The 5913-nt window shown below is 54.0% G+C and overlaps 1 long non-coding RNA gene across 1 annotated transcript; it reads right to left on the reverse strand.

The window, feature by feature from the left end:
* Positions 1 to 928: 928 nt before the first annotated feature.
* LOC115503465 lies at positions 929 to 4329 on the reverse strand. Its single transcript, XR_003965376.1, has 3 exons — positions 4244 to 4329; positions 2938 to 3219; positions 929 to 1182 (listed from the first exon to the last, which is right to left on the reverse strand). It is a non-coding gene; the product is annotated as an uncharacterized LOC115503465 (long non-coding RNA).
* Between the last annotated feature and the right edge of the window lie 1584 nt (positions 4330 to 5913).

The following is a 5913-nucleotide window of genomic DNA, read 5'->3' on the forward strand; positions in this document are numbered from 1 at the left end:
CATAAAAAAGTGATAAAAAACATTTAAAAAATGATAACACTTACTGCTAGCAGAGATGCAGAGAAAAGAATAGTGGTGCATATTGTCATATACAGATATTCCTTGACTTACGATGGGGTTACATCCAGGGGTTACACCAACATCATAAGTTGAAAATATCATAAGTCCAAATGCATTTAATGCACCTAACCTATCAAATATCACGGCTTGGCTTAGCCTACCTTGAACATACACAGAACACTTCCATTCACCTACCCTCAGGCAAAATCATCTAACACAAACCTATTTTATAATGAGACACTGAATAGCTCATACAATTTATTCCATACTGCATTGAACATGAAAACCAGAATGGTTGCCAGTGTATTGATTAAGTTTGTGATCTCATGGCTGACTGAGATCTGATTTAAAAATTCGAAGTATGGTTTCTGCCAGACGCATATCGCTTTCACACCATATTGCAAAGTTGAAAAACTGTGAGTGAACCCTTGTTAAATGAGGGACTGTCTGTATTTGGAAACTCTTCCCCTAACGTGGGGAAGCCGTAAACGGTCCCAGCCTTCACAGCCCCCACTCTGTGTCTTCTTTTTTTAAAAAAAGATTTTTTAATGTTTTTATTTATTTTTGAGACAGAGAGAGACAGAACATGAGCAGGGGAGGGGCAGAGAGAGAGGGAGACACAGAATCCGAAGCGGGCTCCAGGCTCTGAGCCGTCAGCACAGAGCCTGACGTGGGGCTCGAACTCATGGACTGTGAGATCGTGACCCAAGCTGGAGTCGGATACTTAACCGACTGAGCCACCCAAGGCGCCCCGGAACCATACAGATTTTCAACCTTCGAGTCTGAACTTCTTCCGCTCAGCATAATGCATTTCAGATTCATCCACGTTGCTCTGTGTCTTTCTTCGAATCACTGTGGAATGTTCCATTATAAGTTATTCCGCTACTGTTTTCCAGTCACCCACTGACGGTCATGTAAGACTGTATCTAGTTGTTGGCGATTACGAACAACACCACTGTAAACATTCGTGGGAACACGAGGTTTTATTTTTCTCGGGAAAATATCTAGAAGCGGCTTACTGGGTCCTGTGGGAAGCGTTCCAAGATGGTGTTAAAAATGTACCATTTCTTGAAAAAGAAGAAAGATGAGGCAGAGGGCCGAGTGAACCGCTAGCCCGTGCACCTGCAGAGGCCACACGAGCAGAAATAAGGAAAGCCCAAGGCCCGGGACGCTGGTACAAACTCTTGGGCAGCACGCCCACTCTCTAGCACTTGACTCACAGGATCTAGAACACCCATCGCCACGTGATGGCAATGACCACCTTTGAGAGACCCACCTGGCTTGTACCAAAACAGTCCCTTTTGGTCCTTTGCCCTGGACCTGCGACTTTCGAGACTAATTCTGTTTGTGTTTGTGGCTGAATGTAACATGTGTCCGATAAACCACCTCCTCTGCTATCTCAGCTAAAGAAAAAAAAACCCGATGCATTCCCTGCGGCAATGACAGCACTCAGGGCTGTCATTGACACATTTTAGCTATTCTATTTAGTGCAGAGGGGTAACTCATTGTGTTAGGGCCCCTTGATGACATCAGAAACCCCTGCTGATTGCCCCTGGGGCTTATGCTATCCCTGGATGGGGAAAGGCACCTGTGGTGCCCTCGATTGGAATATTCTTCTGGTCCCTTTCAACTGCATAACTGTGTGTGTGCATGTGTGCGTGTGTGTGTGTGTGTGTGTGTGGGTGGGTGGGTATGGGCAGAAAGGCAGGGGGAGTTTATTAATGCCTCTAATCGGTTTGTATTCTCTTTAAAAATTTTTAATGTTTATTTATTTTTCGACATAGAGACGGAGTGTGAGCAGGGGAGGGGCAGAGAGGGAGGGAGATACAGAATCCAAAGCAGGCTCCAGGCTCAGAGCCGTCGGCACAGAGCCCGACACGGGGCTCGAACCCATGAACCGTGAGATCGTGACCTGAGCCGAAGTGGGATGCTTCACCGGCTGAGCCACCCAGGGGCCCCCAATCGGTTTGTATTTTTAAAGCAAAAGAGCACCTACCCACCTAGCCAAAACAGACCTACACGCAGGGAGGAGATAGTATTTATTCTGTCAGGAGAAGGTCCTTAGCTCACCCAGAGACTCGGGATGGCCAGAGAAAACACAGACAACTGCACCTCTTATGTTTTTATGCGCTAATGGTGGGAGTCCGGCGTAGGGACCCTTTGTGGCAACCCCCAAGGACCCGGGGCTGGTTTCCCAAGTTCAGGCAGCAACCAAAGTGCAGGAAGCCGGACCTCCTTCTCCTGCCCACTTCTTGTTGGGGACCTACCTCTTCCCCTGCTGCTGAACCCCCAGAGAACCCACAGGGGATTTCAGAGGCTTGAACAGGAAAACCACATCTTAATATAACCCAAGAAACCAACGTTCTCATAACGAGATGCCCACAGCAGCACAGCCTTGTGTCTTTCCATATTTCCAATTGTCAAGATGCATCCTGAAGCGGCTCCCGGGGCTGGTTAATCATAAGGGAGGGGTCACCGCTCTCTGAGAACTTCCCAAACGGCTTATTTCTCTCATGAAACCTTCACGGCCGTCCAGGGAAATGGGTTCCATTGGTCCCATTTTGCAGCTGAGGAAGCTGTGGGCTCAGTGAGGTGAGGCTCTGTGTCACGTGGCCCTGACCCCCTCCCCCTTTCTGCGGTGTGCAGAAACCTTTAGAACGTCTGCCTGGTTAAGGACACGCCGAGAGGGACAGACCCTGGAAAGCCACTGCAGCCAGGTGCCGACCGTGCACCTCTGTGGCTGGCCCTGCCCGTCTCTGCCGGTGGCCGGGACCCATGTGGCTGGTGGAGTGGACAGCCCCCCCCCCCCGCCCACCACCGCACCCAAGGGAGACACGTCAGGGGACACAGGGCCACCCCCAGCAGTTCCTTTCCCACCTTTGCATTCTTCGTGCACTCCAGCCTTCCTGGAAAACACTGAGCCACTGTTGTCCCTCACCAGCGTCTCCCCTCTCTTGGCCCCCAGTCTGGTAGCTTCTTCTTCCAGCCAAAGCTCCCTCTGGGGACTTGCCTGGCGTGGGAAAGGGGGTCATTCTCAGCTGCTGGGTGGGGGGCACACAGAGGCTGGAGATGGATGGAGCCAAATGCTGCCTTCTAATGATCAGGATAATCACCAGTGAGAGGTAGTGAGCACCCCGACACCAGGGTCATCCAAGGCTCCTGTTAGGGAGAGTCAGGCTTTTTTTTCTTCTTCTTCAAAAAAAATTTTTTTAACATTTATTTATTTTTGAGAGAGAGAGAGTGCACATGTGCGTCTGCAAGTGGGGGAGGGGCAGAGAGAGAGGGAGACCCCAGAATCCAAAGCAGGCTCCAGGCTCCGAGCTGTTGGCACAGAGCTCAATGCGGGGCTCGAGCCCATGAACCACGAGATCATGACCTGAGCCGAAGTCGGACGTCCAACCGACTGAGCCACCCAGCTGCCCCGGGGGAGAGTCAGGCTTTTATCTTTAATTAATTTATTTTTTATTTTAAAATCATTTTTTAAATGTTTATTTATTTTTGAGAATGAGAGAGAGAGAGCGAGCATGAGCAGGGGAGGGGCAGAGAGAGAGGAGGACAGAGGATCTGAAGCGGGATCGGCGCTAACAGCCCAGAGCCCCGATGCGGGGCTTGAACTCACGAACCCCAAGACCATGACCCGATCTGAAGTCAGATGCTTAACCAATTGAGCCACCCAGGCGCCCAGGCTTTTAACTTTTAGACTCTAATTCTGCCCTGGCCCCCACAGAGCTTTCTTTTTTTATTATTTTTAATTTTTTTTAAACATTTATTTATTATTTAGAGACAGAGAGACAGAGTGTGAGCAGGGGAGGGGCTGAGAGACGGGGAGACACAGAATCGGAAGCCGGCTCCAGGCTCTGAGCTGTCAGCACAGAGCCCGACGTGGGGCTCGAACCCACGAAAGCTTGAGATCATGACCTGAGCCGAAGTCGGAGGCTTAATCGACGGAGCCACCCGGGCGCCCCAAGAAGGTTTCTTTGTCAGGCTCTGAGTCTTGTCTTGGCTGAGATCGCAGAAGAGGGGATCAGCTGTGCCCACCCCCCAGTGTGAGCCATGAAGGGCTGTCGGTAAGTAACCGCCCACCCCGTCAGCCAGCCGCGGAACAGCCTAGCACAGCACGCTGCCCCCGCCCGGCACAGTCAGGCGAAACCCGCCCCCTGCACCTGACATCACCTGACATCACCTGCTGTCTGCGGCGCATCTGTTTGGGACCACGCACCGTGGCAGGCGTGGGAAGCCACTGCAGAGCTCGGGTCTCTTGGGAGGCAGACAAAATCGTACGTAGGAAGCAGTGTGGCCTGTGCTCCCTGGGGGGAGCCCGGGTGAACTTGGACTGAGAGTCCAGGAGGGTTTCCAGAAAGTGAGGCTCAGCAGACGCCCGAAAGATGGGCGAGGCCGGGGCACCCAGTGGCAAGCCCTGGGCTGCAGGGGGGACCGGAAGTGATTCCACGTGTCTGGGGCAAGGAGAGCCAAAGGGCGGGGCGCGGGTGGGGGTGGGGAGGGGCCCTAATGAGGAAGCCAGAGGTGGAGGCCGGTGTGAATTGGGTTCCAAGACCTGGGTTTAGAAGGAACTTTAGGTTTCGCTCCGTGAGGAGCCACGGGAGGCTGTATGGGGAGGGCGGGGGGTGGCAAGGGCTGGGCTCTGTTTCTGCAAGATCTCTCTGGCTGGGCGGGGAGAGAATGGAAACGGGCTGCGCTCCTGGAGGTCGGAAGGCTGGTTAAGGGTCCTGCTGTTATCTGGGCCAGAAGGTGGTGGCCTAGCCCAGGCAGGGGAGGGAGAGCAGTGGGTGGTTTTGAGGGGGATTCGGAAGGAGAACGAGCTTGATTTGGGTCCACACGGGAGGTGGCGAGCGCGAGGATGCCTCCTGGCTCTCGGCCCGGTTCCCTGGTCCACAGGTGCTGGGGGAGGTGCCCTGGGTGGAGGGGGGGCTCCAGGGTCAGCACTTGGGACAAGAGGGCCTCAATGTCTGCCCACCTATGGGTGTGACGTCCCTGCCTGCTTCCCGCCATGTGCCCATTTTCATTTCCTGTGCCCGGAATTTTCCAGCGGCCTCTCGGGTTACCTGGAAGGAAGAGGGCGGGGAAGAAGTCCCCCCACCCCAGCAGCTGGCCCACAAGGCTGCCCCCGGCTGAAGCTCTTCCTCTTCCTCCGGGGGAGCCTGTGTCAGGGCGTCTGGGAACCCCGGAGGAAGGGCAGGGTGTCTCGGCCACGGGGGCCTCTCTTCCCATGCCCCCGTGGACTCAGGGGTCACGCAATCCCGGGTCCAGGTGCTGCTCGCCCCGGGCCTCCAGGCCCTGAGTCGCTTACCATGGCTCACCATGGCTGAAGCCGATCCCTGTACCTGAGAGAAAGGGGTCACAGAATCCCAAACGGCCTCCAGAACCTGGGGTCTCAGCTCAGAATCTCGCGGGGATGGGGGGGCGGGGCTGGGTCATCTGGTCACGTGTGCCTGCGTCTGTGTGTTCCTTCATTTATTCTTAGGGCCGCAGGGTGAGAGCTTCAGTGTGAGCTGAACTTGAAGCACCCGCCCCACCTGCCTGCAGCTTGGCTCCTTCTCCTTAATCCTCTGCTCCAGCAGCACCTGCTGGGGGGGGGGGGGGGGACTCGCCCTCACCCTCGCCGCTCTGCAAACCTCCCGTTTTATTTTCTCTATTGTCCGTACTTTCTTGCTGTTGTCTGAAATCGTTTCTTGGTTCACACACTTGGAGCCTGCATTTGAAAGCAGATTTGGGGACAGTGGGGATTTTTGTCTATTCCTTTGCTGCTAGGCACCTAGTAGGTCCTCAATAAACGTTTGTTGACAGAAGGAGAAAGCCCTGGCCCCCAGAGAGACCACAGGGGACCGAGGGACA

This window comes from Lynx canadensis, chromosome A2 (assembly GCF_007474595.2).
Source record: "Lynx canadensis isolate LIC74 chromosome A2, mLynCan4.pri.v2, whole genome shotgun sequence".
In the NCBI taxonomy this organism is placed as follows: Eukaryota; Metazoa; Chordata; class Mammalia; order Carnivora; family Felidae; genus Lynx; species Lynx canadensis.